The following is a 13,070-nucleotide window of genomic DNA, read 5'->3' as shown; positions in this document are numbered from 1 at the left end:
GTTTTATTTGCCTCAGGCTTTTGACTTGCAACCAAAGACATTATGCAAAGAAAGTAAAGATTAAGTGCACTTTAGGGAAATGGAGACAATACACATTGGTGATGTAGGAAATCAGGTGGACAAAAGAAGCCATCCAGTACACCATATAGATCATAATATTCAATAGTATTTTCAACAGATTTTTTTTAAAACCAAGAGCAAAAAATTAAGCAAATTTATGTTCACAGGAGACATAAATCTTATACAACTTAAAAAGCATTTTTTCAGATCATAGATCATAAAGTAGGAAAACGTATATGTAGGTGAAATCTAACTACTGTACATTTATCACCTGTTAAAGTTGCTTATATGTACCACAGTGTAAAAAATAATACCGAACGAATTAAAATCTTGAAAATTGTCTGATGAAAAATAAAATAACCAGTGGCTTTTAATGGCTTCTTCTGGTTACCAGTGCTACAAAAGACAAAAATCTCATTGAAACAGGTGGTAAAACCAGGCACAAACCTTTACCAAATTAGACTCACCCATAGAAATAGACTATCCACCTACATTTTCCATCAAAAGCTTTCGTTTGTTTTAATCTTTCAATCTTTGAGTCCCATTTGGTCACAAGATATTACAAACTTCATGTTTTTACCCCATGATATCATATGTTTGTCCAGCATTATTCTAAAGCTAGTTTATAAAATGAGGAGGAGGACACAGAAAGAACCCAGTGGCCACAAGACAAGTATGTGAAGCCACTGGATAGAAACGGGAGAGGAGAAGAAAAGTACTCAGTTCCACGGGGATCCCTCATCATCAGTCCCACTTGCTTCTGACTGGTCGTTTTCATCCTACTCTTCATCTCTGTCAAAGTTACTCACCACTGATTTGCTTTTCCTCAATTTGGCCTTTTCTATCCTTTTCCTTTGTCCCAGCCTTTCTCATCTCTCTTATTAAGCTTGATTTTCACCTTAACAGATTTTGCCTCAGACTCAGACTCCTCTTCATTATCTTCTTCCTCTTCCTCTTTGCTTTCCTCCTCACTTTTTTCCTCTTTGACAATTTTCTGCCGCACACTCTTAAACACCGACTGTAAGATGATGGAGTCTTTGTAGATCTGGGGTCCCTCCAAGTTGCACATCTGAGCATTGCGACACAGAAGCATGACATCGTTCTCCAGGTCGCTCAGGCTCCACTCCTTATGATTACGAATTCTTTCCTTTATCTTTTTGAAATCCACTGGCTTCCTAATTAATTCATAGTATTCTGCTAACTCTTTCCTGGAAGGTAACTGATTGAATACTTCATTGAGTTGCCACCCTGAACTATATTTGTAATTGATCACAGTATCAATGATAGGGTTCATCTGTTTGTCAGTTTTGGGGGATCTGGGGACTGCTTCTCAGCTGGAGGGCAGCCTCACCTCTTCTTAGCTTTTTCTATATCTTCCATAACAGGATCTTTGTCCACATTCCTTCATCTTTTTCTCTTCTTAATCCATCCTTCCTCTTCTATTTCTTCCAAATTGCCATCTTCAATGACTCCATAGTTTGGCTCTAACACAGTTCATGAACCCTTCTGACTTGGACCACGTCCAAAATAGTGCATTTATATCCTCTTTTTTGTTTACTTTTGTCAGAGATGTGTATTCCATTGCCATTTATATATTGTAGGTGCATGAATTCAGCAGAGTAATCCAATATAGTCCAGTAGTCTATAATAGTAATGGATTATCCACAAACCTGGCAGTGTCAGAAGTTGTTGATGTGAGCCTTTTACAGCTCAGCCTTACTTTTTATACCTCAATTTTATACTTTCTGCTGGATGGTTAAGACCAAGATAAAGCAAGACCTATATAAGAAAAGTGTAACTTTTGTATCTAACGAGGTCAGTCAAATCCCCTTAGGACTTACCATGAAACCCTGTATAGCAGTTTGTAGATCTTTTTTCAGTGTTAGCTGTGTGGATGAGTCATGGCCATTGCTTGACCAATTTGCTTTCTGTGAAAGCCTGAGAAAATATTTTCTTTCCATGTGACTCTCCTTAGGCACACTCTACATTGTTGATCATTTTACTCTGTTGTCCCATAATCTCCTTGATCAGAAAATTTGGGTCACAACTGAGTTACAGGACATTGCAGTACAAGTTCTCCTATATCTTGAGTCCTCAATGACCTTGAAAGGCTAGGGCCAAAATGTTGGCTGTCCTTACAGCCCTTCTTTTTCTCTAATTTTTGGTCTGCAAACTCAGGTTGTTAACCCTCCAGAAGAGAAGTGTAATGATATTATCACCCTATAACATATGCAGTTGAGCTTAACCTATCTATCTGAATATCAAGTATCTTAGAACAAAGACAAAAACAAAGTAGCATAAAACAATAAAAATGGTACACAATTTCAAAACAAGAATAGAAAATTAACAGTGGTTGTTGTATTGCATAGTGTTGTCACTCAGATTACTGGACATAGGCATATAAGATTGATCAAGCAAGTAAACATTAACTCTCCATTTCAATAAACCTTGGTTTTTCTCTTGTCCTTTTTACTTTTTCCTTCAAATTTATTTTAAAGAGAATGTAAAAATAATAGATAACACATCAGAGACAACATGTATTTTCAAGAACAAGATGAAAGGTACTCAACTGTGATTGTTACATTGCACATTGCTGTCTTCAATGTATTTGCTCAGATTACAGATATTAGCATATAAAATCAGTTAAAGTAAAAATGTTAAACATTTCTTGTTACCTTCAAAGGACTGATGGAAATCAGTAGTACAGTCATCATAGCTATTGTGTGTATATACTTATATGATTTACACCCTTCCTTTTTTTCCTTTCCCTCATCTCAATTATTAATTTCCTTTTGAGCAGTTTCTTTCCCTTTTACTGTATCTATTATACCTTTCAGATTTTATTTACTGTTTCAGATTTTTATACTAAGGAGACAATATGATGTTTGCACATGCGTGTCTGATTTATTTCGCTTATGAGTATGACTTCTAGTTGCTTCCAATTACCTATAAAAGACTCAAGCGTTTCTTTCTTTCTAGCAGAGTAATACTTCTTTGTAGAAAAACCACCTCTTTTTTATCCATTCCTAGGTGATGTGCATTTGGGATGTTTCCAAGAGTTAGCTTATGACAGATTGTGCTGCTATAAATATAGGTCACTGTCTTTGATGCACTTTTCCTGTTATATGGTCATACTTATGCAACTTGCCTTATGTCGACTACATAGTGAACTTCTTGTCCAGGCCCCATTCCAGTGAGAGTGAAAACTGATAAATTTCCTTGATAATCACTTTTCTGCAACTTCCAGTGAATTCCTCAGCATTCCATGGGCAGTTCCTTAGTGTCCTCACTGATTGTACTGTTCAGTGACTGGACAGTTGAAACAAAGTCTCTGTACTCTTTTGTTAATTATTACTATTATTCTTGTTAGACAAGGTCTAGCAAATTGCTACACTGTCTGGGAAAGACTCGAACTTCTGATTTCCCTGCTGTAGCCAGCAAGAATGCTAGGATGACAGGAATGCGTCACTCTTCTCGGTTCGTTATCTTTGTAAATAATTATTTCCTGGAATAAATCTGAGCTAATCTAAATAGCTATTTTCCTGTCTTTTTGACCAAAATTAGATGTACATCTGTCTTTACATCTTAACAAGAAGATGGGACAATTATGTAAATATGGGTATTCTTTAATTTAAGGTGGAGTTGATTTTGAAGTATCCAGACGCATCATCAAGGGCTGGGGAGCTGGCTCTGTAGAATAAGTGCTTCCCTGGCATGTGCAAGGGCCTGAGTTCAATCCCGGTTCCACAAAACAAAACAAAACAAAACAAAACAAAACAAAAAACCCCACAAAACAAAAACAGAAACAAAAAATCATCACTGTAAAATATGGCTACTTTAAACTTAAAAATTTCACTCTAAGTTAATAAAAAATGCAAAATAGAAGAAAATTTGCCAGTGGAAATTTTTAGAAACAAGAAAACTAATAATGTCTTTGTTTTTTTAGTGAGTAAAATTTAAAAAATATAGTCTGTCAAGTCTAATTCATTGGGAAAAGAGAATCCTTTACCTTGTAAACCTTAGATAATAAAACTGTGGATATAAGCTTGAACTTTACAAGTAACTCATTAATTTATACCAGAAAAACATATTTATTTTTTTCTTTCAGATTGATTTTCAAAAAAATCATGGGTTGCTCTGTGGTTGATGAATTGTCCATTGGCTCTTTATTTTCTATATTTAATGTTTATGAAGTACTTTTTGCTTCATTCCATTAAATTGTATTCAACCAAAGGTAGAAATATATATATATATATATATATATATATATATGTGTGTGTGTCATTGACCTCTAAAGTGTCATGACACCATTTTTTTTATATCATTTGTATTGACTCCTTCCTTCTCATTGATGCCTATTAGTCTCACATTGTTCATCTTTTTTTTTTTTTAATTTTTATGTTTATTTATTTTGTGTGTGTGGCCAGCTCAGCTCACCAGGGGGCGGGGCTGGCTGGCATGTGGTGCTGGGGATTGAACCGCGGTCCCTGTGCTTTGCTAAGCTTGTTCTAAGTAGGTGCTTTAGACCACTGAGCCATCTCACCAGCCCCTCACATTGTTCATCTTTGCATCGTCTTGCAGATCTTTTCTTACTTTTTCACTAGCTGCAATGGTGTCTTTCAGGTCAGAAAGTCTATTTTCACTTTCCTTCAAACAGTTTTGCCAGTTTGTGATTGAGGTTTTAATTTCCTGTATATCACGTTGAACCTGTTTCATAGATTCTATTTCTTTCTTAAATTGCTTATTCAGGGGTTCCATCATTTTTATATTCTCCTCTATTTTTTTTATCAGTGTATTCTTTAGAAGCACTTATTACTTTTTTATTATAGTTATCAGTTCAGAAATTATCTCTGATCTGATTTCTTCTATACCTTTCTGCAGTTGATTCTTTACTGTCAACGCTATTATTTCCGAGATATCTGGCATGTGATTTCCAGTTTCCTCAGTGCTAGTGTCTTAAATTTTTTATTTATTTGTTTATTTATTTTGTGTGTGTGGCCAGCTCAGCTCACCAGGGGGCGGGGCTGGCTGGCATGTGGTGCTGGGGGATTGAACCGCGGTCCCTGTGCTTTGCTTAGCTTGTTCTAAGTAGGTGCTTTAGACCACTGAGCCATCTCACCAGCCCCATGACACCATTTAAGATCAAAATATTTTTGTAGTACATTCTGCTTAGAAGCAGAGAGCTGTGTAGCACCCAATTCCTCATATGGCTCCTTTTATCACTTTTGTAAAATTTAAACATCATAAAGAAATTCACTGGAAAATCAGGCTCAGGAAATAATCATAATTTGATAGACCTATTATTATCCTAAGCTGAAACCTATAAGAAATATATGAAGTTTTATGAAGAACTTGACCATAATATGAGGGAAAAGTAATATATGGTAAGAATTCTCCCCTTTAGATCTGAACTGATTGGCCTATTTTTACCAGATGTTTTTATTTTAGTGATTTTTTTGTTCTAAATAAATGACAGTCTTTTTCTCCAGCTGTAAAAGAAGTGAATATTTGTAGAAAAAATAGGTTGTGAAATATTACCTTTGGTATTTGCATTCAGTGCCAAGATTTAGTTGTACTATGGAAAAATTAAAAATTATTGTGTTCTTTTCTTGAAATAGCCATTTGAGTTTCCTTTTATGGATGAAGTTTCCTCATTTCTAATTTTGTCTTTAAATTCTGTCATGCACTGTGCCTCTTTCTATATAGCACATAACATGCCAAAATCAGCTAATATTTTAATATACCCCAGATGTTAAAAACCACATAGCAAAAAAATTGAAGTATGAAAATGAAACAATTAAATCAGGAGCACTGTGAACATGGTACTCACTGGTGAGTTCTTATGTTTCCTGGTGAGTAGCATATGTTTGGAAGTTGTAAATTAAGATTATAACTCTTTACAACTCAGGATACACCATGACATTTTGAGATTTCAGAGCAACTGCTGGTTTTAAAGATATTCCAACGGAATGATAGTTAAAATAGTCAGATGACATAATAAGAAATATGAATCTCAACATGTTGATTTTATGGCCTTATATTTCAGCGTACAGAAAAATTGTTAGCAATTAACTAAATTATAATGTCAATGCTATCAAGAAAATAACAATTATCTATAATTTTAAATTTGATTACCATTTAAAAAATTTTATAATACTATATTGCATCAACTCAGTTTAGAATAAGAGCTACTGTCTGTAGTTTGCTTATTGGATGAAAATAAGATGGGCTGATTTTGTTAGGTGATGAAAGACAGCATTAAGTAAGGGGTGAACAAAAGGCAAATTAATTTTTATAAATTTTATATTTTTTAACATTATAATGTCCTCAGATGGCATCATATTAATGCCATCAAACAGTATTGTCAGGCTTCAATATTCACAACAATGGGTTGGCTGACTCATCATAACTGAACTCAAAGAGAATGTGCCGCGGAATCAAATGGCTTCTAAATGTATTTCAAAAGCAACATTCCTCCCAAATGACTAAGATTATTCTTTCACCCAGGGAATTCTTGTTCTGGTTTGGAGTTCCTGGGAATGTCAGTTAGTACTTGGAGCATTGCCTGGCAGCATGGAAACAAAGCAATGGCAAGCGGTAGGTTTGGATGAGATGAGTATGAACCACTTGAAGGTACCTGGAAAATGTGTCTTTTTGGAAAACTGCTGTAAAAACTTGCTTACTGAGTGCTTCTGGAATGTTCTATAGTCCTTCTGGCCAACTGTTCCATTTCATTCACAAGCTTTCTTCAACATAAAATATCAGTTTTCCACCTCCAAGTATAAATCAGGTGCCACTTCACCACTCTCGAAGCATTCCATGTCACACCTTCAGTGGGGTTTGGAGAGTTCTAAGCCACCCACTTACAATCCTGGATCACTATGGGATTTGGCAAAGTTCCACAGAATCACCCTATTTATTTTCATAGATCTCATTTTGTTTCTCTCAATTCCTCTCCATGTTCTTTTCATCATTTTTCACTAAATCTTTTATATATTAAAGTTTTTCGTTTTCTTTGAGATCTTGGTTTATACTTCCTTCCTTTCATGGTTCTCAGAATATTTTGCCCTTAATTTTGTTCTGAAAAGTAGAAATGAATGACCTAACTATGCATATGGAGAACTATTGCAACAAATAAATTTTGTGTAGTCCTGAAATATTTTAATCTCACTTAGCCAACAAATATACACAATTAATAAAACATGAAAAATAAGACTCATTCAAAATACTGAAAATAATTAATTTTTTTTTCCTGAGGAAATGTATAGATTATGCAAAATAAGAAAATATCAACTCCAAATAAAATTTATTAGAAATTTAAAAAACTTGATGTATGAAAACAAAGTATACCTAATTAATAAAATGCAGTAAAATGTGTATGAATCAATAAAATAAAACAAACATCAAAACCTCTCTACTTCACTGTGCTAGATTTGTTTAGATTTCTTCAAAACTGTTTGTCTTCTCTCTTACTTCCATGAGTATGATGAATAGTATACTCTTATAAGCCCCTGAATGTATGCTGTCTGGGTGACTTCTTAAGTCAGTGAAATATGAGAGGCTTAGGAGTGAAGCTGGGCAGAATGTTTTAGAAAGTGGCACAAGTCTTTGTTTCGTCCAGGTGCTTTTTACAGCTCTTTGTGTTCTTGAAAGCCCATCTGAAGGCATCATGAGAATCACAGCATGCTATCACATGCTTGCACTCTGCCAAAGAAAACCCCAGAAAAAATTTCTTCTTGACACCTAAACCTGATCTCTATACTAATGCCATGCTGAAGAAGACCAGAGAAGACAAATAAGACCATAGAGCCAACACCAGGATTTAATGTATACCAAGTGACCTCTATGTAATGCCAGTGAGAAACAAATAGTTGTGGTAAGCCACTGAGATTCTGTATTTTTTTAGTGTCTACAATTATAGTGTAACACAAGTAATATTTTACCACCTTGCCCTTTCACCAAGTGGGAAAGGGACATCAAATATTGTAGTGCATTGTTACAGAAACTTTACTACTTTTCTCATGAGATGATATCGCAAAATACAGTTTTCTAAAACAAAATTTGAATTTAAATTTTCTATGGTGGAGTTACTTGATAAGGCAAAATTGTAGTGAACACACACTAGTCCATCGTATGAATTTCCAAATTCATTTAATCCTCTCCACACTGGTAGACCATTCGGTTGTGTGGGATCACACATGACAATGAAACAAACACCTTTGATCTTAAATGTTTCTATATTACAATGAAGACGTAAGTCTTTCCCAAAATGGAATTAATTTGTCAAAACAAGTCTATGTTTTAAGCTGCTGCTGCACATAGCTTTTATCATCCACAAATTTTGGAGCAACTTATACTTCTATTATGCATACATGAAACTTCCTTTTCTGTTGTTCTTTTATCATGAAGAATTGTAATTTATAAACACCTCCTAATTGTATAGGCAGAAGTAGCATCTTGTTTTAATTAGAAGTATAATGCAATTTTACTAATTTAAATTATAAGCAATATAAGAGAAAGAATTGCTCATCAGCAGTCATGATTATACGATTGTAGCAAATAGGTTACACAATGTTAATTTATGCCACGTTAACTCAGTTTACTTTAAAAATCATAACAGAGGTGGGGCTGCAAGGGATTTTGGAGACGTAGTACAATGACATTTCAAAAACCCTTTTTACAGAGGCTCTTTGTGAGTGAGATGGAAAGGATATGTATTTAAATGTATTGCAAGTAAGCGACTTTCAAGTAGATTATAATAGTAGTTCAGGCGTGGTTCTACTACCGAACAGAGAAATTTTAAAAATTTATGAGTTGTTACACTGATTTAAAGGTGGTAGAGGCATTTGGTAGGTGAATTTCCCAAAATTCCACATTTCTTATCCTGCATCAGACAGTCCTTCACAAAGGCCCTGCTGCAAGAGCTGAACTTAATTTCTTTGCTAATCTTTGGGTACAGGTTATAAATATTGAACCAATACTTACCCGGTGTGATCTATAAGAACTGTATGTCTTAGTCCATTTTCTGCAACTATAATAAAAATGTCAGAGACTGGGTAATTTATACAAAAAAAAAGAAATTTACTTACCATAGAGCTGCAGTCTGTGAAATCAATATCAAGGTGCCAACATTGGGAAATTGCCTTTTTCCTCTGTTACCCATTATAGAAGGTGAGAGGACAAGAGAGACACAGGCCTGCTTTGATGAGAAGTCCAGTCTTGGGATAACAAACCCACTACCATGACAATGGCATTAATCCATTTATTAGTAACCAAGTCACTTTCTAATATTGTTGCACTGGGAATTAATTTTCCAATAGTGGACTTTAGGAAGCATAATCAATCAATTCACAACACTAAGAAGATATTTTCTTTGATCCCTATCTCACTTTCCCCTCTGAACACACAAACACAGATAAAGACACAATATTAGGTGTATAATCATGGAGCCATCATATGACCTGAATGAGAATAACAATACCAAACAATTCAAATGAAGTATAAGCTATACCTGACTAGTGAACAAGACTCCAAAAACTTCCATAAAAGACTGGAAAAAAGACCAAGCTTATTTTCTTTTGGACATTCATAGCACTCTTTCTCTTTGTGTACTACTCAATTTATTCTAACTTGTCAGGCCACTATTCTGGGTTTATTTTGCATCTAGACTCTATATGCCTTGAGAGCAGATCATGCCAAGTCTAGCCTAGATGCTGGAATATCTTAATTATTCCAATTAGTAAAATGATGAGTAGGTGAGTAAGTAGCAAGCACTTACATGTGTTCTTTATGCAATTCGATTCATTTAGAAAACTGAAACTGGTGAAATGTTACTAGTCAAGGTGCAGACTGGACAAAAGGAATCAAAGCGATTTTTTGTTTCATTTTTAACGGGAAAAAATTTAAGTCAGGAATACCTCCTAAAGAAACAATGGAAAGTGTTCTGGAGTACAAATCAGTGAGAACCTACTGACATCCAGTAAATGAGGAATCCAGGGAATTGAGTGTAGACACTTTAAATAAAGTCTCCACTGCTGCCCATTAAAAATAAGGTGATTTTAAAAAATTCATTCATAACCTTTAGAAAACTTTCCCTTCGCTCTCTGTGTAGGGACACTAGCTTCTGCTCAGGAAGAGTGACCATAATTTCATCTTTCTCTCCACAGTAAGATTGTCTAAATCACACACAGATATGTCTTCTTACATTGCAGCACAGTAGCTAGAAAGTCAAAGAAATAAATTTTTAGATGTCAAGCCAGCCAAATACAATAGAAGATGAGGGTCAGAGTGGTTCCCAGACGTCAGCATGCATTCTGGCACCTGAAGCCCATTTCCACATCCTGGATATTTTTAGTTTCATTTTTTCTCTTCTCTAACTCCTTTCATGCTTCAGGAAAAGAAGTATAAAAAGCATTTTCAATGAATGTGAGTAGCTCGTGGTGCCATGGCAAGGAGCAGTTCACAAAGCCCAGTCATTGCAACTGCAGGATGTCAGATGCAAAGAAAGGGGGCAGATGCCTCCATGCAAAAGCTTGCATTGAGTGGAAGATGCCAAGAGCAAGCATGCATTAGCTGGGCTGGACAGGAGTCAGATTCCCAGTGTATGTACTAAGTGGTACATGCCACAGGAGCTATGGGAGAAGGCTCAGATTTGTGTGCTGTGTAGAGAACTGGACTTTCAAAGAGAAGATGTGGTCAGGAAAGTGGGTATTACCAGCCATGAGACTTGTAGGTCGCCTTCTCTGAATGGCAAGACCACTGTAGCTGTGCACGCTTAGGAGTTATGCCTCATGTGGCATTGTCATTCTGCGGTTATAAGGCTTTGGGGTAAGACCTAGAACAATCTCTCTTTTATTTTTCAAGGTCTTTGTGTTTTAACATTTTTTTTTTTTGGTCTTTTTGAGACAGAATCTCACTATGCAACTCAGGATGTCCTGGAGCTCACTTTGTAGCCCAGGCTGGTCTTGAACTCCTAAAAGATCCTCCTGCTTCTACCTCCCAAGTACTTCTGGAATTACAAGTGTGCACCACCACACCCGGCCATAATTTATCTTTAACTCATGTCCCTAAGATGATTGCTAATGGTAACTATTCTATCTCTAACATGTCCTAAATGGCTTTATGATAAAGAAAACTGACCTCCAAATTCCATCCACTGAGTACTCCATGAATCATGGTTATGACAGAAAAGCAGTCAGTTTTCTCATTAATCTTCATTGTTTTATTATTTTTTTTCTGGTGAAATTTTTCCTGTAAAGATCAAGATGTAAGTATTTGAAGTACAGGGGGCCTCTGTATTGCAATTTATCCAGTCTGATGGCCAGGAGAAAGAAGGCACAAGCAATATGTACCAGAGTGGCCATGAATGTTTTCCCTAACATAGTTTTAATGAATGATGAAGTTCAAATTTCCTGTAAAGTCCTTAGGTTGCAAAATATTATGTTTTTCAAATATTGAGTAAAAATAGCCATCACTCTTACCTCCCAGGCCATGCAAATAGAGACAGTAGGCTGTTTTGCAGGTGAGCTTTGGTCACTCCTTGTCTTTGCTTTTATGAGTCTATCCAAGTTTTGTTCATGTTCTTAAAATAACGTAATGCTAATTTTAGTTAAACGAAACATTTGTTTTTGATTAGAAAACACACTTCAATCTATTTAGGGCTTTACTTCATAAATAATCATGTATTATTTTCATAGTTTAATAGTCAATTATAACATAGTTAATTCTTCTGCTTTCTTTAATAATTTAGCAATAAATGTATTCCTGTCACATAATTTTACTTTATAATGTGAAAAACAGTGAGGGAAAACTTGTTTTAAATTTGTAATTATAGCAAACCTTCGAAATGTATCTACTGTCATGGATGAACTTTGTTTATTTGATTTAATTTTTTTATGTTTCTCAATTAAATTGTTCTACAATTTTAGGAGACTTTGGAAGAATTTGGATATATAGTTCTGCTTTCTAAATGAAAACTTTATCAGATATCAATTATGACTAAAATGCATTGTCAGAATTAAAGTATGATTAAAATATGCAAAATAAACACCAAAGTTTGAAGATCTAGTATGAAAAGGAGCATAAAACTTAGCACAAATAATTTTACATGAAACGTGTTAAAATAATTAAATTTATTCATGTATTGTTCTAATCAGATACAGTATTAAAAGTAATTTTATCTGTTTCTCTTTCCAGTTTTATATGGCTACTAGAAAAACCACAATTACTTGTGTGTCTCACCTTTTATTTCTATTGGACAGAAGTACTTGAGACACAGTTGGCTTCATTTCCTGGCCTTTCATGCATTTTGCTGAGGCTGTATGACTGAAATCAGGTCAAAAGAATGCTGGCAGTGGGGAAATAGGGCATGTCTAAGTCTGGCTCATAAACACTGGATGCTTTCTTTTTTCACCTTTTGCCAACCGAATGGAGAAAGCTGACAAGAAAACATGGAGGCCGTAGTGCTTGTGGACAGAAAGGAGTCTGAAGGGATCTCAGCTCTGAGAAAGTGGCCCTATGTGCCTGATTCAGGCTATATTGTGAGCAGGATAAAAACACTTATTATGTAAGCCACCTGTCCTTTCACAATAGCTATTTCACTAATTAATAACCATAAAAATTACCCTTGAACAGTGAAGATAGCCTTTAAGACATGAATTTGACTTTCTGTGCTAAACACCTAGACAAACTATGTAAGGAAATTTATTTCAGATACAAGAAAACTGTAAATATAGGGCTGTGATCACAGAGGCAGGGAAACAAACAAATTAAGCCCCATGTTTGAAAGAGTTTACTGCTTAGAGGCAGTTTCTGGATTACAGGGCAGGGAAAGACAAACAAAGCTGGGTGGCATTTCTCCATACAGGAGACAGAGAATAAAATTGGGAGAGACCAAGAAAGCCACAATTTGTGAGACAGGAGAGAGAGAGAGAGAGAGAGAGAGAGAGAGAGAGAGAGAGAGAGAGAGAGACAGAGACAGACAGAGAGACAGAGACAGAGAGACAGAGACA

General features: G+C 35.3%; 1 pseudogene; it reads right to left on the bottom strand.

Annotated features, from left to right (window-relative positions):
- Nucleotides 1-779: 779 nt before the first annotated feature.
- The window catches only part of LOC105743235, a 17,260-nt pseudogene continuing 4,969 nt past the window's right edge, over nucleotides 780-13,070 (bottom strand).

This window comes from Octodon degus, unplaced genomic scaffold, assembly GCF_000260255.1.
Source record: "Octodon degus isolate 3935 unplaced genomic scaffold, OctDeg1.0 scaffold00006, whole genome shotgun sequence".
NCBI lineage: Eukaryota > Metazoa > Chordata > Mammalia > Rodentia > Octodontidae > Octodon > Octodon degus.
The sequence above is the reverse complement of the archived record's forward strand: the minus strand, read 5'-3'. Positions and strand labels throughout refer to the sequence as shown.